General features: G+C 42.6%; 1 protein-coding gene across 5 annotated transcripts in view; it reads left to right on the top strand.

Moving 5' to 3' along the window:
• Positions 1-23,512, top strand: part of sema6bb (sema domain, transmembrane domain (TM), and cytoplasmic domain, (semaphorin) 6Bb) — a 584,175-nt gene that overhangs the window by 134,616 nt on the left and 426,047 nt on the right. For all 5 annotated transcript variants that reach the window (XM_078555703.1, XM_078555699.1, XM_078555702.1 and 2 more), the window contains one exon: positions 17,870-17,959. The gene's annotated coding sequence lies outside the window, so the exon portion shown is untranslated. The remainder of the gene's footprint in view (positions 1-17,869; positions 17,960-23,512) is intronic.

Here is a 23,512-nt window from a genome sequence, read left to right as displayed (position 1 = left end):
ATTGTGATATCAAAAGAATGGAATAAGTATTTGAAATATAATAGAGAATGCTAGGAACAGTCAGGCAGCTTTTGTGGAGAGAATGGATAAATTGCTATTTTGTGGTTTTGATCATTTGGCATCTTTAAACCTGCTGAATTACCTGGCTTTGGAATGGAGCCTAATTATTGCTTAACTTTGCTACAACTGACTTAGTATTTGGTCAGAGGTCCCCACAGTGACACACGTGGCTCTTCTAGCTCTTGTTAATAGAAAGTTATGCACAGACAAATTAACACTTGGTCAGAGAGTGGCTATACTCAACTTCACAAAAGGATATTTGAAGATGGTTCTTGTGGTCAACTGTGCAAACAGATCAGAAGCTGCGGAAGACAGGCATTGCTTGAAGGCTTGACATAAAGATGGCAGCTGATGTTTGATAGCTGACACACTGTCAGAGGAATCTATATTGATTTACTAGCAGATCGGTTACACATCTGTGCTTTTTGTATCAGAGGATTTGAGCATTGGATAGTTTGTCTGTTCCCAGGTTCTCGTGTTTCATGGAAATGTGTTAAAAGGGAAACATATGTTATGTTGACCCAGTGGCGATAAGTGATCAGTTTTGGTTACACGGTATGTATATAATAACCTTCAAACACTTGTGTGAATATTACCCAAAACAAGCTCTCCAGCCATGAAATGAGCATTATGGGGAGAATGGTTGATGCTTTTTATTAAACACTGGCCTTTAAGTATTAGGAGCTGGATTCAAATATAACCTAGACTTATGGATTGACGTCTCCTGTAGCTGAGTTTGGGCGGTTTTTAAAGACGTCCTTTTGGCGCTTGTTAATGGAAGTGATGCAAGTGCTGGGGAAATGGAATCATTCCATTCAAGGAACCCAGTGGCACCACCAAATGCTCCCTCAGCAATGATGCTTAGAGTATGATGCAAAATGATGCCAATGGCACAGGTTCAATCCTCATTCTAGCTGTGGTGGTTCATGGAGTCCCTGCCTCCTCACCTTGCCCCTCGCTTGCAGAGTGGTACCCTTCAAACTATATATAAACAATTGTCTCTTTCTAATGGAGAGAGATACCTATGGGCCTTTGTGGACTATGGATAATTCCTTATTAACATCTTCTGATTACAATTTTCCAGCAACAGTAGGGACACATATCAGGAAATTGCATGTGCTGCCCATGATTTTCCATCTATTTATTTTAATGAATTGAAACTCACTGAGGAGAAGAGGGAATCATTGTGCAGTTTCATAATATCCACTCCTGGTGGGTGAAGCTCTGAGATAGAAGTGTGCAATGGGGCAATTTACCATGACAGCAAAGCTCTGTCTTCTCTCCCCTTTATCTCAGAATAGTGTTTCACACTCCATCCGTTTTCCATTCCCCCTTCAGCTATCCTGCAGCCTCTGAGTGAGATTGCCAGTTTAATGCTAGGCACAGTTTTGAGCTTCGGTCATGCCTAATCAGAGCAAACTCATCGCATTGCTCAAGTGCATTTTATGCCAGACACTTCCAACCAACACCCAGAGACTACGGTCTGGATTTAGATTAGTCAGCCCCCAAAGCTGACAGACAGGAAGTGTCAATCAGGAAATCATGGATTATCAGTGCTTATTTTCCAGGCATTTAAATCAATGGATAGAAATTCAGGAACTGCAAGCATGCAATATTCTGGCCAACATTGCTTGCGAATGCCATTGCATGCCAAAAGCATCCTACTGCAGAATCACCTCTTAAATACCAGATGCATCATCTTGGAAAGTATAAAGGCCAGTGAATATTTCAGTGAAGGCACACAGTTTGTGTCAGACACAAAGCCTGCCTAAGCTTTTCAAATGATTGAGCCATACAAACCAGGATGATTCAAAACTTGATTCATGTTATATGTTGAGCGATGTCTTGGCGAGGACAGTGGAAGAGTCCCCTGTTCTGAATTATTGTCTAGTGACCCTTGCTGGAAAGTACACATGCAGATGTCACAATGTTAGAATCTGTTGTAATTCTCTCTTCATTTGTGTAGACTACTAACAGTGACTGTCAAAGATGAAGTTTGACCACTTTGGATAGATGTTGTCTGCGCACTGAACCACAGGGTCAACTCTTTCAGCAGAGGAAGGAAGGGAAACAAAATAAACCAATGTGAGATTACATTGCATCTGAGAGTTACATTAATTGTTACCACTGCACGTTGTTAATTTTGCATTAGATGTTATTTTGCTGTCATTTCTTTCATTTGAGATATAGTGACAGTACTCTTCTTCCTGCTTCAATGTTCTCCTGTCCTGCTGGTAATGTTCTGTACCAAGCCACTATTCTCCATAAATGAGCCTAGAAAGCAACTCCCAGAACTTCCTTGGGGTTCCTCTTAATCAGCTGGATTAACCACAACAGAAACCGGAGAACCACGTATAAATCAAGTTTCTGCCTACACTTCTGCTGACCTCACAGGAGTCAACAGGGAGAAACCCCATGGAAGTTCCCTGGGTGAGTTCCAGGAATTTGACTCAGCGATAATTAAGAAATGGCAATATAGTTCCAAATCAAGATGAGATCTTGCAGGTGGGCATCTGCTGCCCATGTCCTTCTAGGTGGTTAAGGTCGCAGGTTTGGAAGGTGCTGTCGAAGGAACCTTGGTGAGTTGCTATAGTACATCTCGTAGATGTTGTCACTGTTGCCACTGTGCATCGGTGGTAGAGAGAGTGAATGTTTAAGGCAGTAGATGGGGTGCCAATGGGGTGCCAATCAAACTGGCTGCTTTGTCCTGGATGGTGTCGAGCTTCTTGAGTGTTGTTGGAGCTGCACTCATCCAGGCAAGTGGACAGTATTCCATCACAAACTCCTGATTTATGCCTTGTAAATGGTGGGCAGGCTTTGGGGCATCAGGAGGTGAGTTACTTGCCACAGAATTTCCAGCCTCTGACCTACTCTTGTAGCCATAGTATTTATATGGCGAGTCCAGTTCAGTTTCTGGTCAATTGTAATCACTGGGATGTTGATGGTGGGGGATTCAGTGATAGTAATGCAATTGAATCTCAAGGATAGATGGTTAGATTCTCCCTTGTTGGAGATAGTCATTGATTGGCACTTGTGTGACACGAATGTTATTTGCCATTTATCAGCCCAAGCCTGAATGTTGTCCAGGTCTTGCTGCATATGGACATGGACTGCTTCAGTATCTGAGGAGTCGCAAATATGCTGAATATTGTGTAATCATCAGTGAACATCCGCACTCCTGACCTTATGATGAAGGGAAGGTCATGAGATTGTGGTTGAATACAATTCTGCTGCTGCGGATGGCCCACAGCGCCTCATGGATACTCAGTTTTGAGTTGCTAGATTTTTTGAAATCTCTCCCATTTAGCACTGCAGTAGTACCATACAATATGATGGAGGGCATCCTCAATGTGAAGACGGGACTTCATCTCCACAGGGACTGTGCGGTGGTCACTCCTACCAATACTGTCATGGACAGATGCATCTGCGACGGGTTGATTAGTGAGGACAAATTAAAGTAAGTTTTCCCCTTGTGTTGGTTCCCTCACCACCTGCCGCAGATCCAATCTAAGGCTATGTCTTTTAGGCCTAGGCCAGCTTGGTCAGTAATGGTGCTACCGAGCCACTCTTGGTGATGGACATTATAGTCCTCCGCCCAGAGTACATTCAGTGCCTTTGCCACCCTCAGTGCTGCGTCTAATTGGTGTCGAACAGCAAGGAGTGCTGTTTCATCAGCTGAGGTGGTGGGGGGGTGGGGGGGTGGTGGGCGAGGTTACATGGTAGGTGGTAAACAGCAGGAGGTGGAATTCAGTGATAGTAGTGTTATGACACAGCAGTTGGTAAAGGCTGAGTTGTTTAAATCCCAGAGGGAAACTTCAACAGCTGTCATAATCTATATTTTCAATTGGTATGTTTGAGACGCAGCTCTGAATTCAGGAATAAAACCACCAAGCCTCAAGAGGTTTTTTATATAATATTAAATTAAACATTTATTAATTTAACAACAAATTAAACACATACACATGTCTAAAATTATTACCATAATAACTTTTAAACAAATCCCCAAATTAATCACTCCAAGGTAAATCTTCATCAAGGCAACAAGATTTTAAACAGACGCCAGGCAAAGCACATTTGACCTTACGTTATGAGACAATAGTTAGTAAAGCTGAGTTCTTTAAACATCCCAGAGGGAAACTTTAAATAACTGTCATAACCTATATTTTTAAGTGGTATGATTGAGATGCAACTCTAAATTCAGGATTCAGACCACCAGTTCTCGAGAGGTTTTATATTAAACTAAATGAAACATTTTATTAAGTTACAACACATTAAACACATATACATGGCTACAAATTACTACTATCATAACTTTTTAACAAATTCCTAAGCTAGTCTCCATTAAGGCAACAGCAACCCATAGACTTAACCAGACACCAGGAAAACATTTTCACCTTACGAATTCAAAATGAGTTTCTTTTCACTTTGGTTCCTGTGAAAACAGTTGTAGGCTTACAGCTGCTTTCATCTTACATTGCCTCTGCCCTGCACACACGAAAACTGCTATCAGTTATATCCAGCACATCTCATTGAATGTAAATTCTCATTATATCACCATCCTTTTTGAACTCCACCTCTTCTAACAATAAAACCCCTTTCAAAGTACCAATTTTATTAGTAATATAAACATATTGCTTGGTCTCTGCTAGCTAGGTACCAGATTTCACCCCGCCTCTTGAAAGCTCTGTTCAAAAAATGGAAATGCACTCTACCCCTCTTACATCTCAAAACTAGTACACATCAAAGCATCCAGACTAGCTGGCTTTATTCCTATTAAGACACACGCACAGGCTAAACCTCTATTTTAAAATAAAAATATTTTTGAATAATATATACATTAATAGCTTCATGACACCTTACGAATTCAAAATGAGGTTCCTTGCAAATTGGTTCCTTTCCAGACACAGCTGTAGGCTTACAGGCTGGTTAGATCTTAAATGTCTCTGACTTACACACACAAACTCCTTTCTGTTTATATCTAGCTTTTCCTTTGAATGTAAATTTTCTATTGTATTACTAGGTTTTAAATTTTACCTCTCCTAACAATAATATATTTTCATTCCACCAGTTTTATAAGTAATATAAACACATTGTTTGGCGTCTCCCAGCTAGGTTCAAGATTTTACCCATTCTTTTGAAAGGTTTATTCAACAAATGCAAATTTACACTTTACTTTTTCCTCCTTACGTTTATCTAATTAACATCTCAAAACTACTATACATCAAAGCACCAGACTAGCTGGCTTTAATCCAATTAAGCCACACACAAACACACACATAGACACACATATAAGGCAGGATCCTCCCCCCGTTGAGGGTTGTGCAGGAGTGAGCACCATTGGGCAGGTTCCCGATCGGCACCCCGGTTGGGGGCACGCCGCCATTTTACGTGAGTGGGCCAATTAAGGCCCGCCCAGCGTGACGTGCGCCAGGAAATGCTATGCTCTCCCTGAGCGGGCGGGGGGCATTCCCTGAGCTGCCTCAGGGAGATTGGCTCAGGTTTCAAACATTGAATAAAGATGAGAAAAAAAATTGACATGTCCCCTCATGTGACACTGTCACATGAGCTGGGATATGTCCATTATTTTTATTTAAAAATTTCTGGAACATTTTAAATCCCTCATGAAACTTCATCCTGCCCATGGATGAGGTTTCATGTTTTTTCTGAAGGCCACCTGGGCTCTTCGCCCGCCCAGCAACCTTAAGGTTGGACGGGCAGGTTCATTAAGTGTTTTAAATATTTTATTAATAGCCTTAAGTGGCCGTTGATAGGTCAGCGGGCACGCAGCTGAGTCGGCTGCGCGCCTGCCGACCTGAAAATCTAAATGACGCGGGATGACGTTGGGACACACGCCCGACATCATCCCACGTCATTTTACACATCAGCGAGCGGGCCCCGCTCCTGCTCGCCAACCTAAAAATTCTCCCCATAGTCACAGAGCCTACTACAATTCCAATTTAAAAATAATTTCCAATAACATTACAGACATTTATATCTCTTCATGACATCCTCCCCCCTATCGAAAAATGAACAGTCATAATTTTAAAAGACAGCTTCATTTTTAATAATCCATCTCACGCTATCTCCTTTACTTATTACACTATTACATTACCAGATGCATGCGTTAACATAACAATACATATACACAAGTCCTTAGTATCAACATCAATAGTATCAATATCCAGTCCAGTGTCCAGGTTTTTTTAAATGTCCAATTTTCTCTTGAAGCTTCAAACTCTTGATAACGCATCTGCGAACAGATTTTCTCTACCAGCAACATGTATAATCCATAGATTAAATGGTTGTAATAATAGACTCCACCTGAAAAGTCTTGCACTTTTGTCTCAAAATTTGTCCAAAAACTTCAAAGGATTGGGCTCTGTATAAAAAATTCTGATGAGTTGTTTGCAACATAAATTTCAAATTGCTGCAATGCTAATACCAAACTCAAGGTCTCTTTTTCGATCATTGAATGTCTTCTCTGTTGTACATTCAGTTTCCATGAAAAATACCCTATTGGCTTTTCAATTCCAATGTCATCCTCTTGAAACAGCATTGCCCCAAAGCCTATATCACGTGCGTCAACGGCCAACTTAAATTGCTTGGCATAATTGGGTCCTGCCAAAACTGGTGTTGTAGCTAATACCGTTTTCAGATTGTCAAATGACTTCTGACACTCCAGGGTCCATTGAAACTTCTTGTTCTTTTTTAATCGTTCAGTCAGTAGCAGAAGCAGAATTGTATTCAACCACAATCTCTTGACCTTCCCTCCATCATAAAGTCAGAAGTGGGGATGTTCGCTGATGATTGCACAATGTTCAGCATCATTTGTGACACCCCAGATACTGAAGTAGCCTGTGTCCATATGCAGCAAGACCTGGACAATATCCAAGCTTGGGTTGATAAGTGGCAAGTAACATTTGCATCACATAAGTGCCAGTCAATGACCATCTCCAACAAGAGAGAATCTAACTACCTCTCCTTGACATTCAATAGCATTACCATCACTGCATTCCCCCCCACCCCTGCCCACGTTTGACTTGATGCCATGAGACTTCTGGCCACTGGGATCATTGGCACTGATACAGAACTCACAAGAGTCACTGGAAATTAGGTGGCAGATACTTATCGCTGGATTCCTGGATAAAGTCTCCATCACCATCTTCCAGCTCACCTTCTGGGTCACACATTCTCCTTGAGAATTTCATTTTAATATATGGAAATGCCTTTTAACAAAGTGACTCATGATTTTCTGTCTGCTTAGCTCACCCATATGAAATGTGTGAGAAAGAGAAATGTACAGCCTGGACTTTGAGGAACAAAGCTTGAACGGCAGGATTTTTGATTGAAGGATTATTATTTGCACAATGCTGACAGTGAAATCAAAAATCAGAATGTTATTGGAACTCCTATTGGAGTTCTCTTCCCTTTGATACTTTTGGAGGTAGAAGTGGATAAGAGCAGAATGCAAAATGGAAAGTTTCAAGGCACTTCTTGGGAAACTGGCTTATACATGATCTGTTAGTTCTGAATGTTCCTATCCATGTAGGCTTGAATTTGACCAGTTTTATTTCCTTAGTACAAAACGTCTGCCAGTTTGGTCCCAATCTGAAAATCTCTCATGGAACAGCCACAGGCAGTCTGTGTGAGAAATGGAAAAAATGTCTCACTAATGTTGTAGAGGGTGCTTTCTGAGGTTGGGGGTTGAGGCACATTGTCAATGCAAAGTAGAGGGAGCTATACTCCGATCTGTTAATGCTTTACCTGACCTGGGGGTGCTTGATGGGACATTGTGTGAATTTTCACGGGTCTTTCATACAAAGGGAACCAAACGCTGTGTGACTTAGCTTATGGTCAGAAAAAAGATTAAATAGCTGAAGGAGAAGCAATAGTATGAGCTCCTTGCTTTCTTATGAAGCTAAGTATATATTATCCTGTCACTCTGGCTTAGTCAAAGTCTAACTCTATTGGTTGCCTTTTCCCTTTTGTGATACTTATATTGGGCAGCTGTTTTTGACAGCCTGCAGGGGGAGGGAGGTGAAGGTTAACCCTCCTAGAGATCATGTGACTGGAAAACAGCATAGGGGTCAAAGTAACAGAGTCAAATTGCAGAGCAGTAAATCCCTATGAAAGGAAGAACACTTCATTTTGTGACAGCCATTAGAAAAAAAATATTAAATTAATTCATAAAATCCATATCTTAACTTTGTGGTAGTTTTAGAACCTGCTTTTATTCACATATTATAAATATTTCATGAGCAGAATATTAATAAGTCCATGTACTTGCTTGTGTTATTTAATTAAGAACGTTGCTTAATTGGAAAAGTGCAATTATGCTAAAATTATTAATGTTCTTGTCCAATTGAGATCTTTAATTATTGGCATAATAAAACATAGTCAAATGTACCATTTTCAAATGCCTTCCTTAAATTAGCAAACAAAATCATAAAGCTTTCTTAGAAGATACATCACAAACATATATCATTATTAAAAAGGTTTTAATTGTAGAGTGCTAAGTAATGGACTTAGAATTAGTTTGGCAAATTAACTATTATTCCTGGCACTGCCTCCCAGCTGCAGGTGCTGACATGCTATAAAGGGAACCACAGGCGCCGTCAGCACTCCAGTTTTTCCTCCAAAACTGCCATTCTTCATATGTGGGAGCGGATTATTTTACTGCAGCTGGGATCAATCCTGTCCATGCTCAACTTGCACACGTGTGGGCTTTCAAGCGGGAGGGGGGACTGGGATTTTTTTCTCCTTCTAGCACTGGACACTGAGGCTAATTGTAGCACCCAAACTGATGCCCTGGCTGACCTGAGCTAACTTAGCACAGGCCACAGAAGCAAACCTGAGACGTTCCTGTGTTCAAATGCACCCGAGTTACCAGACAAACCGAGAAAAAAAATCACTAGACTTTAACGTCATCAAAAGGTGTTGCTGCATACAAAATGTTAAGATGGATGAATAATGATAACCTTCTAAATCTAGTTCCCCAGGGCAAGCAGATCCTGAGTAAATTTGATCTGCTTCATAATGTTTGAAATATGCAGAAAATCCCATAAAGACTTGAGATGTAAGTTGGAATCTTACCGCCTCTGAAGATTTTCTGAGGTCAGAACTGAAAGCAGGTCCAGATCCCACTAGTGGTGCCTGGCCACCCAACTGCACGGTCTAACTGGAGGTGGGACATGCATCCAGCTGGGCCAATGGAAGGGTTCACAGAGATGTCTTGCCAGCAGACCAACCAGGAGAGGCGGGCACAGTTGCAGCAGGCAGAAGAATGCCTCCGAGATGGAGGTGCTCTTTGAAACTCATATGCAGTTATTAAAAATAGCTGTGCTCATTAGCTGCCAGGCATACATTGGGGAGGATAGCCTGCGACCGCAGCTGTAACCCAGCAGCTCTGGGGTGCAGAAATAAAGGAGGCCTCGCTGGTCCCCTGGTCCCTGGAGGGAAGCCATCTCCAGTGACCTGTCCACAGCATGGGGGTCTTATCAGCAGAGTTCCCAGCCTGGCCTCAATTGTCAGTGATACGTTAGCCGCCACTGCTGGGCAGGTAGCTGCTTCAGATGCTTACCTTCCTCTTGGCAAAATTGCCTTGAAGTGGGAAAGTGGCAGCCTGCTGACGTTTACTTGTCTCTACCATTGAGATCCAAGGTAGAATGATGCATCAGTCTGAATGAGAATTTTGAGATACTGCCTTAACAAGTGTGATGAGAATGGTTGTTTTTAAATGTTCCTTTAATGTTTCAATGAAGCAAATTGGTAGAAACTAAATAGTCATGCAGTTAGTCTGCAAGTTGCAATTTGTAAACTGAGGTTGTATTGCTATTTGCAGTTTTAGGACCAATTTTCCTCTACAGACCCTGTTTGATGCCAAAGAGGTGCAGCATAAAGGAGGTGTATTGCAACTGCAAGGGAATTTTACTGACCTAGGGACTATTCTTATGATCTGAATGCCAGGCAAGATGTTGCACTGGGATTGGGGTGGAAACAGGACTGATCACAGAACTGAGAGGCACGCAGCTCCACATTTAGCTGCTGGCACTGGTTTCTTCTGGCTGCTGAAGGTTGTCTTGAGTGGAAGAATGCTAGAAACATTTCAAATACCTTTGTTTTTTTATCCTCAGACTATCCCCTGCACCTCTACAGACTACCTGATTGGCAAAAGGTCCTGGTACAGTGTTCCCTCAGGCACCTCTCTACCTGGGCACCCATGGATAAACAAATTAAGTAGGAGGCTCAGGTGCCTTTCCTAACTGATCTACTTGATAGGCTGGGCCTTTACTAATCACATATGTAGACCCAATAATGCTGATTTGGGGAAGCCCCAGAAATTCTGAGAAAGTGTAATGTGGCACCTCCATTTCCTCTACACAGTCACTCGGAACTGAACAACTTCTAAGTGTAATGAGGACATAAGAACACAAGAATTAGGAGCAGGAGCAGGCCATCTAGCTCTCGAGCCTGGTCAGCCATTTGATAAGATCGTAGCTGATCCGATTGTGGCCTCAGCTACACTTTCCTCTTGGACCCTCCGAACCCTCGACTCCCTTGATGATCAAAAATCTATTCAACACAGCTTTGAACATATTCAGTGACCCAGCCTGCACTTCTCGCTGGGGAAGTACATTCCACAGAGTAACAACTCTCTTGAGAGAAAAATAAATTCTCCTTTTCTCAGTCTTAAATGGGAGGCCCCTAATTTTTAAATTGAGTCCCCTGGTTCTAGATTACCCCACAAGAGGAAAATCTATCTAACAATTCATCTAGTTGTTATTCCATTAACCGTTCGGTTTTGGAATAATGCAATACTAATAATTGGAATATTGGAACAAAGAAATTAAATTTTAGACATGATTTTCCCTCATAAATCAAGTGTTGCGTGCATCCTTGCCTCTCCTTCTCCAATTCCAGGTAGTGATTCCAATCCTAACCACTCGCTGCATAAAATGTATTTTTCCTAATGTAGCTGTTGTTTTTTGTCAGTCAGCTTAAATCTGTGTCCTCTGGTTCTCAACTCTTCAGCGAATGAGAACAGTCTCTCTCTACCTACTCTGTCTAGATCCTCATGATTTTGAAGAGCTCTATCAAAACCCCTCTCTCAACCTTCTTTAAGAAGATCAACCCAGCTTCTTCAATCTATCCACGTAACAGAAGTTCCTCATGCCTGGAACCATTCTTATAAAGTACATAAGTTTACTATGCAGACAAGGATTGAAAGTGGGTCTCTATGGGTTAGTCATATATCGGGTGATGCCTTTACCCAGTTGGCCATCAGGGGACCTTCAGCTTTATACCCTTAATAAAGATAGAAAGCAGATATCCTGTTAATGGCTGGAATGTGAGAAGGTTCCTTAACTTGATACTGGTGGAGACACAAAGCACTGACCTCACTGTATATTCTGGGAATTAGAAGAAGTCTTATCAGGAAACTCGTCCGTGGATGGGGGGAATGAGGATACTCCCAACAGAATCATAAGCAGCAGCCATATCCCCAAATCATTACTTGAATTCAGTGACGCTGGCTTAATATTTTTTTTTCAATAATTAATTCAAAACAACATCTTACAAGCTGAACTATTTTTCCTTTTTAATTAAATAATTTGATGGTTTTAATTTTCATCTTAAAATCTGAAGCTCACAGTTTGTTTTGTAAATAAAATTTTGACAGATTTTAGCTTTTCCTTAATTAAAGAGCTGAGGTTCTGAGTGTGGAACATCACCCTGGGTGAAAAGAGTAGGGGACAAGATAAAGCAAACCCAGAAGTAATCATTCAGTGGTGCCAAGATTGAGTTTCAAAACGCTGTAGATAGTAGGCCTGAGCCTGAGGTCATGTTCCAAGCACACAAAAGCTCTTGACCTGCCCTATCTAGCAATGCTTTTGTTTGAGAGATTCCATTTTTTTTTGTTGGGACCGAGATGTCCCTGGAGAGAAAAAGAACTCTCCTCCTCAGCAGACTAGTATCAGATTATCTTCGTTTCAAGAAGCAGACACATTTTGAATTTGGCCACATTTACGGGAGAAATAGATAGCCTGCATCAAAGATAAGAGGCACAAAAGTCATTGAGCCCTCTTTATACAGAGTGTACTCTGTGTACAAGCAGCTCTTTAGCTACTCAACTACATAATGGGACAGTGCATTTCTCATTTAATGAAGCCTACATGCTGTTGATGTTTGTAGAAAGAAATTGTGGTGGAATGTTGGGATCATCTGCACTTCTATCATCTGCAAGAATTTTTGTAGGAATCGGGATATAATTTTACATAAACTAGATAAAATGTAATTCAGAATTCTTCATTAAGTTTTCAGACTCTGAGCCCATGCTCCAGCAGAAGCAACCAGCTGTGGGCACATCAACCAACTTGATGCTTCGTTTCTAGGTTCAGCAGGAGTTGAGATTTTGGATCTGGGTCTAACATTACTGGAAACTTAATGTAAATATGGCAACCAGAAGCTAATGCGCCAAACTCTCTGTATAAGAAGATTCGTGATTATTCTTGAATCTGAGAGGATGCAGCCCTGCCATGATAGATTATTAACGTTCCACTGTTAATTGGAATTCTCACTTTTTCTTGAATGGCCCTGTTCAGAGAATATCTGCTGCTCTGTTACAATTCACGTTTTCCTTTTTGTTGCCTCCTTTTCAGCAGCTCCCAAATCTGCACATTTTAAATTAGGACCTAATGGTCTAAATGCATGGCTCAGTGTGGTATTGAAGCACAAAGACCAACATGGTCATAGGCTTGATCTGTGTTGTGTTGAATTTAGCGGAATTCAGTCAAATTGAGGCTTGCTTGAAGGGAGGGTCATACTGGTAACTGCCTGTTGGTCCTATCAACAAAATCATGTTAAGATTTCACTGTGAAAAGATATCAACACATTATCTTGTGGTCATGGGTAAAAGCATAAAATTATCCCTAATTTAGCACTAAATTGTCAATCTCACTCTGCGGCAACAGTATGACTGATGTGTAAATGGAAAAATGTTGAAGTGATGCAGTAGAGGCTGCTGTTCGGAGGTTGGTGCTGAAATATGTTGTTGGAGCAGTGCAGAGGGAGTTTTCTAACCTGTGCTGTACCAGATCTGGAAGTGCTTTGTACTGCCATTGGTTGCCCGAAGGGAAATTGTTTCATTTGCCCAGCACTAACATCTTTCAATTTGATGAGCACAGTATTCAGAACGAAAGATTTATTTACCAAAAAAGGCAGACATCAAATTGTCTACAGCTGAAGTACTGAACCATGGGTAAAAACCCATAGAACAACTTGAATTTTACTGTTTATTCATAATGAAGCTCTCTATAGGCAGGGAGAAGCTCTCTATAGGCAGTCAAATAAATTTTTATGCTTTTGCACTATCAAAGTAGCAACAGAATTGTGTTAAAACAGAGCATGAAAGGATGAATCCATTTAAAGTGTGGCCAACTGGTCTATCTGTTATGAAACTGAGGTTTGCAGATCAAATAGGCCCCAGATTAATCCCTGATCTATGCTGAGTTAATCGTGCAGCTAGACAAACTTGAACAATGTTACAATTGGGCCCTGTGCTCCTAGGTTAGGGAGGTGGAAAAATCAATTCAACCTGATGCAATTGCCCCTATTCACAGTCTCCTGCTGGAAAGTGCAGACCTATATATGTTGGTAGAGGACAGGATTAACCACGGTGATGATGCTGACCCCAGTGAATAGCCAGTTAGCACTTGCTGTCTCGAGTGACTCAGGAAGAATGACCAGCTAGACGCAGGAGACAACTGTTGCTTGTGAACCATAATCCAAAAGCAACAGTACTTTCAAGAGAAGAAAACTGGGGGATAAATAACTGGTTGCAATGATTCAAGGAAAAAGGAAGTATTGTAAGAATACCCTTTGTTCAGAGGATGGCTCCCCTCCTGAATAGTTTTACAGTGAAAGCTATAGTTTACATGAACCTGATGTGATTCTTCAGAAAATGTTGATTTCTGGAGCTGTTTAATATTCCGCCAGGTCAGCCCTCCCCTACTGCTAGCTGGCTCTGGTGAGGACCAGCCATGTTCAACTCAGAGCAATGCCATTCCAATCACCAGGACCTTTAACCTTGGGCCAGCACAGGAACAGATTCAGAGTTGACAGACCAAGAAAATGTCGGCTGCTATGCTTTTTTCAAAGGATAATCTATGAGCTATCTAATGCAAGCTGAGCCTAATGGACTCTAGGATTGTGCAGTGTGCCCTGTTCAATGTAAGGAATCAGTTTTTAATGGGCACCACCTTTATGCTGGGTGAGCATGTCTTTGATTGATGTAGCGACTATCCATCCTTTATTAGAGAATAAAAAGCATCTATACTGCATTAATCTGTAAATTTCGATCCTTGTCATGTTTAGTGATGCGTTACAAAAAGGCTGTTGTCTTGTTAGCTACTGTCATCATTGTATATTCCAACATATTCTGAACATAATTACATTCTGGTCCATCAGAAATCAAGCAAAACTTGAATTAATTATTTATTGCCTCCAGTCCCTTTGAGACCTAAGCTTCCTACTTGATAAGTGCATGCTCTGTGAAGAATAAGCCATGTGGATCAGGAAAGTTTCAGGTTTGGTCTCAAGTCTGTGTCGCGTTAGCTGATGCCAGTAAGGGTGGAGATAAAAGTGTTGTTTGGCCTTGGTGCTCCTGGGGCAGGAGTGAGGAAGAACCAGCCAGGGTCCTGCCTGTCAATCACTGCCTACATTGACAGGCTTTTTCTGTGTATTTGTGCATATGCTGGGAAGATTGAGCTTAGCTGCCTTGTTCCCCATGCCTGAACAGCTTGCTGACTCCCTCACTCTAGCAGAAGCCACTGCATAGGGATCAAGAGCAGGAATCATGCCCATGTTCTGCTTTCCCAAGTGCACTGTGACCACTTGCAGAGCATCCTCTGTTGCTCAGCTGAGTAAGGGCCTGCAAGTTGGATCACACGTTAAATTGGAGTGCAATTCCTGGTGAATTGGATGCTGCATAAACCAAATGAAGTTGGTAGCAGGGCCTGAGAAATTGGGCTGCTGGCTTCACTTAGATTGAGCTGCAGGCACCAGTCAGGACCCTACAGACAGCCCTAGAAACATGGTAACCAATTTGTGTGCAGCAAGGGCTCAGCTTGCATTAGATAGCTCATAGATTATCCTTTGAAAAAAGCATATATGATAATGACCAGATAATTTGTTTTTGTGATGTTGGCTTAGGGTTAAATATTGTCCAGGAACCTGGGGATAACTCTCCTGTTCTTTTTCAAAATAATGTTATAGGATCCACCTGAGGGACAGACGGGGCCTCGGTTTAATGTCTCATTTGAAAGTGCAGCGCTAGCATGACACTAAAATGTCAGCCTAGATTTTATACTCAATTCTCTAGAGAAGGACTTGAATCCACAAGCTTTCTGATTCAGAGCAAGAATACTACCAGTCAGCCACGTCTGACAGTCTTACCTGTTAATGAACAGTTCTTGTATTTGTTTATCCTTAGAGCTCCTTGTGGGTGTGGCTAAGACCACAGGCTGCTGCCAAACTAGCTCTCAGCATCCTTGTCAGGCACAGGGACAGTTGATTGACAGTTCCAAAGACAAACATGAGGCAGTCTGGGAAAATACTTCAAATTGAAATAAAGGGAATTGTGAGGTCAGGACATTTTAAGAGCTTGGAAGTAGGCAGATGTCCTCTCCATCAGGCAACAATGCAGTTAGCCTGTGCAGCATGACTGAAGTCTATACTGAAGCTGCGATTCCCAAGGAGTAGTCTCATCAGTTCACTGTGTCAGCTGGTGCCAGTTCAACAACTCCGATTCTCAGTCAGTGAAAGAGCTTCTACCAGCAGTGAAACATCAGACAAAATGAGTACTGACTACCAGGCTCCCTGTAGATTTGATAGAGCTTTGTCACTTTTCTGCCTTTATCTCAGATTAAAATATTTTCTTTGCTGTTTTCTCCCTTTCTCTGCTACAGGACTTAACTCATGCTGAGGTAGTTTCATAAATTGAACACTGTCTTGTTTTAACTGAACTTTCATCATTACCAATGCACAATTTCAATACAAAGGGCCGCTGACAAGCTTAGTTGATGGCTCAGTATCTTTAGTTCTTAAATTATTTTAAAGTCCTCTTTATTTTATCAATGCTACTATAGCTGCAATGAATCTCCCTTTCATTTTCCTGCGTGTTCCTCCTTGCAATCTCACTCCGAAATCAAGACTCATTGCACCATCTGTTACTGTAACTCATTCTTTCTCAGGACATCAGAATACGGCAATCATTATCTTCCTCAATTATTACTTTCTCCTATAATTGAGGTTTGGGTGTCCACCAGTCATATTTTAAAGCTAACGGTCAGAGTTCAGGCTGAACTCCTTGTCATGTTGATAATTGAAAAAAAGGCCTAAAAATAGTCCCAACCCTAGGCATTTGCTGCAGGATGTAAAGGACAGTGATCAGGAATGGGGAATGCTGACTGATATTTTCCACAATGTCGAGCAAGAGCATTGAAGGTATTTGTCTCACTTCCTGGATCAACAAACGCTGCCTAAATTGGGAATTAAATCTGGGCTCTTCTTGTCTTGTTAGCTCTGCAGCACATCCTTAGATTTGCCAACCCACCCTGATGAAAAATTATTGAGCATTAAAAAGTGTTTTTTTATATTTTCTTTTGATAGTTCTGTTTATTATTTATAAACATTTGGGGGATGGGAGAAAGAGGGCTGGATTTTCAGTCTCGGGTCAGAAACCCAATGCCTGGATCATTTCCGGGTCCTGACCCTGCACCATGTCAGCATTGGTGACATGATGCTATTTTGATATGAAAACACTCTACATTGGTTCAACGCCCAATTAGTGATACCTTAAGCACGTTGCTTGGAGGTGGGAACTGCCTCTGGAGGGTAATTTTTCAAAGGCGGATGGCAGCCATGATTGGTCTTTGCCCTTGCCTTGTGGAACGGAGCAAGCAGAAGAGCAGAGGACCAGGAACCTCACGGTGCAAATAAGTGCCCCACGCATTCACTCCTGAGGTGATTAATCCACTCTGTTCAAGCGATGGCAACTTTGTGCCACCACATAAGTATCTCAGTTAAACGTTCCCTTTGCTGCTGATTTCAAGTCTTAAACAACAATCAATAATGGCTCCTTGTTTGCTCCCTACAGCTGCATACTGAAGTGTCCCAGACCCTTCTTCTTCCCATTCTTGCCTTTGAAAATTTAATTCTGTCCCTCTCTAGCCTATGAACAAATTCTTCAATGAACCAGTTAATTGGCAGCGTATAGGTTGTCAAGTACCCTCCCTTTGAAAAGTGCAGCATGTCACAGAGCCATCGGAAAGCTGACGCACCACCTGAGAGTATTAAATGCACCTGCACCTGGCCTCACCCTGATGGGCATTTGAGGGTCCAGCCCTGGGTGTTTTACTAACAGTCGGGAATCATTCAATTGAGTGAAGTACAGTTTTGCACCTTCCAGTTGGCATGGGGAGGTGGTGTACTGTGTCAATGGATGTGTTGGATAACCAATGGTAGGAGCTTGGGGCGGCAAGGCAGTTGGACGTAGAAGGTCATGTGGAGAACTCTCCAGAATATATTGGACCAGAGTTGATAAACCTACACGCCATACAGTGCATTTACCCACTGAGCTTTCTGCTGAGCAAGGGCATTTTTTTGGTTGGAGTTGACTGCTGTTAATTTACTTATATGCTACAGACTGATCTTATGGTTATATTTGCAGCTATTACCAAACATGGTCGTAGCATACAAGTTTGAATGGGACAGTGATTAATTCACAGCACATTTGTTTGCTTCTTTGTTGTAGGTTGAAGTCCACCTCTGCCTGACCCTTCACTGTTCAGGTTGCTCCAGTGTAATGAGCTTCGTCAACCTTCTTCTCATTTCTTGGCAATAGGTAGGACATCTTTACAACTTTATCCACACGGAGACTAACTTCCTAGATTTTATGCACAGTAAACATCATTACTTGTCTGCTGAACCACGTAACAGCATTTCTTCCGTCCCCCTCTTAAGTCTCAGTCTATACTGGGTAGACCTTGTCAGTCAAACAACAGGGAGCTTCATATGGGTGAACTTGTGCTATAGAATTAACATTGTTAACTCATTTGCATAATTTAAATGGGTTAACACCTGTACAAAAATATCAGGAATTTCAGACAAATTTTGTGTGCTGATATTACTTTGCTTGATTTTGTATTGCTGATTTTTAAATTTAAAAATAAAACTGGCTTAATTCCCATCTAGGTACAAGCTTTTGCAGTAAATGAGTCATTATTTCAAAATAGGGTTATTATTGTCTGAGAAATCTAGGTGAATGGCCAAGCTCCACAGTGTTGTACAGCACCAGCAATGTAAAGAGAAGGGAAATTAGGTAAATTGAGTATGAGTGGTTAGGAGCTGGTGTTTTAAAATTCCGGCTATTATTGCCTCTAACTGTCCTGTATATCACTTCATGGAAATTCAATGGGACACTTCATCTCCTTGTATTTTCACTGAATTTGTGGGTTAGAGAAAGATCAATAAAATTCAAATCCCACTGACTAATTCTGCTGGTAGGTTTTACACATTGTGCACTGTAAGAACAGAAAAAATGCCGAGGATAAGAAAAGGTCATTCACCTCATTGAAGCAGTCCTCACCTAGCGATCAACAGCCCAGAATCTTAAATATCCCTAATATTTTTTCCTCTATTGCACTGCCAGGCAGATTATTTCAAACATTTATCAGCTTTTAAGTGAAGAATTGCTTTTTAATATCTATTTTAAGTTTACTTTATAATTCATTTCCTCTCTCCGACTTGCCTGATCCACTTTGAAGTGATGTTCTCGACCCCTCCACGACCTTTAATTTGTCATACTGCTTGTCGACATCCAGTCTTGAATGAGTAGAAATTTTGTTTCAACGATATTGGGAAGATCAAAGCCATTGGCCGGAATCGTCCCAAATTTGCACAAAGAGCAGTTAGCAGGCGGATAAAACGACATTTTACCCGCTGGCCAAAATGGCGGGTTTTCAGGCCGTATCGTCCTGAGAAACATTACCTTTCGATGGCAGGCGGGCTCTCATTCACCTGCCATGCCATCACCTCGCCGCTTCATCACACTGGGTGCCATACTTAAAGTCCAGCCGCGTGCACATATCTCAGTGCTTCCAGCCCACAACTACTCAAGGGAAGATGTCCACGAAAGGCAAAAAAGCTGCATTCCCCAGGTTTAGTGATGTGTCACTGGAACGCCTCTTGGACACTGTGGTTGCCTGCCCCGATATCCTCTACCCGGCTCTGGCAACAGAATGGGCAGCAGTGTGACCAACCAGGCTTGGGAGGCAGTGGCAGTGGTGATCGGTGCCAATGCTGCACAGAAGTGGTTGGCCATCCAATGCAGATAGAGGATGAATGAATCTCATCCTTGCAGCCAGGGTATGAAAACCATCTCATCACCTTAAACTCACACACTCAAGCCCATCGCACATTCACTGGCATCTCACTAACTGCCAGCTCAAGAGACATCACCACCCATTCTCACACACATACTCTCACATGTCCATATGGCCTCATCTCCTCTGGAGACTGCCTCCCCAGCCCTCACCATCTTGAGGCCATATGCACAGATCAACATGTGCCCCCGCACACAGTCTGGGTTACCCTCCTTCCCCAGTACAGCCCTCATCCTGCAGCCTCTCCCCTTGTCTGAGGCCACTTCTCCCCCTTCGCCAAGCAAGTCCTAGCCCTGCAGCCATTGAAAAGCCACCCACATATGGCTGATCTGGTAGGTAGAGACCTACCAGTGAGCCCTCCTAAAAGTGATGCAATGCTGTCTGTGAAGTCTGGCGCTGATGACTGCGAGTACTGACCGAAGCAAGGTAGACAAACAAACTTTGAAGTCCCAAGCGAAGTGCAGCCCACCAGGGTTGTGCTGTTATGAAACATGTCAACGTGTTTTCCCGCCAACGTGGGCGGACGATCCAGCAAAGAGGGGGGAATGATTCCACCGGGCAGGCCTAATAATGATATGCCGATGTATTACAATGAGGTTCCCGACGTCCAATACTGGAGAACGCGGCCCGCCATCGGCAGGCTGAGCGGACGATCGAGAACTGGTTTCACGCCGTCGTGAAACCGATCGTACCAAATTGTCCGCTCATGCCCCCAAGCATGCCCAACACCGGGCACGGAAAATCCCAGCCATTGTCTTTGGTCACTGTCACAAACTCTATTTCCTAACCATTGACCCTACCCCTCTTCTTGGCCATTATCTGAGGCTGAGCCAGACCATTCACAACCATGGTGTCATATTTGACCCCTAGGAGAGCTTCCAATCATATATCCATCACCAAGACTGTCAGCTTCTAATCTCTGTAATATGACCCATCTTTGTCTCTGCCACATTATCTCCTGCTGAAACCCTCATCCATGCCTTTATTACCTCTAAAGTTGACAATTCCAATGCTCACTTGTCCAGCATTCCATCTTCTACCACCACCACCGCCCCCCCCCCTCCCCACCTACACCCCCCCATAAATTTGAGCTCATCAAGGAGTGCTGGCAAAACTGGAGACAACAGAAATGAGGGGGAAAACTCTCCACTGGTTGGAGTCATACCTGGCACAAAGGAAGATGGTTGTGGTTATTGGAGGTCAATCATCTCAATCCCAGGAAATCACTGCAGGAGTTGCTCAGGGCAGTGTCCTAGGCCCAACCATCTTCTGCTGCTTCATCAATGACCTGCCTTCCATCATAACGTCAGAAGTGTGGACGTTCACTGCTGATTGCATAATGTTCAGCACCATTTGCGACTCCTCAGGTACTGAAGCAATCCATGTCCAAATGCTGCAAGACCTGGACAATACCCAGGCTTGGGCTGACAAGTGACAAGTGGCACCACACAAGTGTCAGGCAATGACCATCTCCAACAAGTGAGAATCTAATCATTGCCCCTTGACATTTAATGACATTACCGTCACTGAATCTCCCACTATCAACATCCTGGGGGTTACCATTGACCAGAAACTGGACTGGACTAGCCATGTAAATACAGTATCTAGAAGAGCAGAGGTCAGAGACGAGGAATCCTGTGGTGAGTAACTCAACTCCTGACTCCCCAAAGCCTGCCCACCATCTACAGGGCACAAGCCAGGAATGTGATGGAATACTCTTCACTTGCCTCGATAAGTACAGCTCCCACACGCAAGAAGCTCAACACCATCCACGACAAAGCAGCCCACTTGATTGCTCCACAAATATTTACTCCCTCCACCTTCGTCGATCAGTAGTAGCAGGGTGCACCATATACAAGATGCACTACAGAAACTCGCCAAGGCTCCTTAGGCAGAGCCTCCCAATCTCACAACTGCTCCCATCTAAAAGGACAAGGGCAGTAGATACATGGGAACACCAGCACCTGGAAGTTCCCCTCCAAGCAATTCACCATCCTGACTTGGAAATATATTGCTGTTCCTTCACTGTCGCTGGGTCAAAATCCTGGACCTCCCTCCCTAACAGAACTGTGGGTATAGCTACACCACAGGGATTGCAGCGGTTCAAGAAGGCAGCTCACCACCACCTTCTCAAGGCCAATTAGGGATAGGCAATAAATGCTGGCCTAACCTGCGACACCCACATCCTCTAAATGATGAAAAAAAAATCATCCAAAACTCTGGTGTCTGTAACCTATCTCGGAACAAGTCCCCTTTACCCAGTGCCCCTGAGCTTGCTGACCTACACTGGCAACACCTTGTTTTTGAAATTCTGAAAATCATCCTGGTTTTCAAATCAGCCCATGGCCTCACCCCTTCCCCCCACTTCTATTACTTCCTCCAACCCCCTCTTCAATTCTGGACTCTGGTGCAGTCCAAGTTTCAATCACTGCACCATTGGTGACAACACCTTGAGCTCTACCTTTCTTTACTCCTTTTAAGACGCTCCTTAAAACTTACATCTTTGACCAAGCTTTTGGTCATCTGCCCTAATATCTCCTTATGCGTCAAATGCTGTTTCATAGTGCCCCTTTGAAACACCTAGATACATTTTACTATTTTAAAGGTGCTATATAATACAACTTTTTGTTGCTGTTGTTAACCAAGCTATTTTTTAATACCTCTGATGTGCAGATGATCACTGTTTCAGCAGAACTGAAACAAAATAGAGGAAAGGGCAGCATCAAATTTTAATCTATTTATGTTTAATTGTATGAATCTAACTTCTTGGTAGAAAACCTCCTCCTGGTTTTCTGATATGCACATCCTGCCAGAAGTGCACATTCAGAAAATTTGCTATGTTGTCTTCATTTTAACAAAAAAGCATTATTGATTTTTCTTCCATTTGGAGATTGATGATGGTACATGGAGATTATCTCAAAACGTGTCCTTGTGTCATTTGAGCACAATGCCATTGTGACATAATGTGTGGAATTTTCTGCTCCCGCTAGTAGCAGGAATAGTGGCAGGCTTATTTGGCGGAAGGCAATATATCCGTTTCCCGATAGCAGGATAAACTGTTGGAATTTTTTTCTCCCAACTATCAATGCAGGAAAAAGACTAATCGAGCTTCCCAACGAGCAATTTCGGGAACCCTATTTGCACGCATTAGCATCTCTTGCATGCTCATTAAAAGGCAACCTCACCAGAGTTAACTTTGCCCTCCAAATTAAGCTCCTGCCAGTGAGAATTTAGAGCATTCAGTTTTACAACTAGGAACATAGGAATATAGGAGCAGGAGTAGGCCATTCAGCCCGTTGAGACTGCTCTGCCGTTCAATACGATCATGGCTGATCATCCACTTCTATGTCTTTTTCCTCACATTATCCCCATATCATTTTATGTCAGTGTTGTTTAGGAATCTGTCAGCCTCAGCTTTAACATACTCAATGACAGAGGACAGGATTCTCTGGCCCCGGCATGATGGGTTCTGCTGCAGCAGATGTGGCGGGCCATTCAAACGTCCATTCACTTCAGCAGGACTGGAAGATCCCACTGGCAGGAGGGGCTGGAAAATTCCGGCCTGAGCTTCCACAGCCCTCTAGGCTAAAGGATTCCAAAGATTCACAACCGTCTAAGTAAAAAAATCCTCCTCATCTCAGTCCTAAGTAGCTTCCCCCTTATTTTGAAATTGTATCCCCTGGTTCTAGACTCCCCAACCAGGGGAAACATTTTACCTGCGTCTACCCTGTCTATCCCTTTAGGTATTTTGTAAGTTTCAATGAGATCACCGTCATTCTTCGAAACTCTGGAGAATACAGGCCCAGTTTCCCCAATCTCTCTTCATAGGATAGTCCTGCCATCCCAGGAACAAGTCTGGTGAACGTTTGTTGCACTCCCTCTATTGCAATAATATCCTTCCAAAGGTAAGGGACCAAAACTGCACACAGTACTCCAGTTGTGGTCTAAGCAAGGTTCTATACAATTAAAGCAGACTTCACTACTTCTGTACTAAAATCCTCTTGCGAAAAAGG

This window comes from Cetorhinus maximus, chromosome 13, assembly GCF_964194155.1.
Source record: "Cetorhinus maximus chromosome 13, sCetMax3.hap1.1, whole genome shotgun sequence".
Lineage (NCBI taxonomy): Eukaryota > Metazoa > Chordata > Chondrichthyes > Lamniformes > Cetorhinidae > Cetorhinus > Cetorhinus maximus.
The sequence above is the reverse complement of the archived record's forward strand: the minus strand, read 5'-3'. Positions and strand labels throughout refer to the sequence as shown.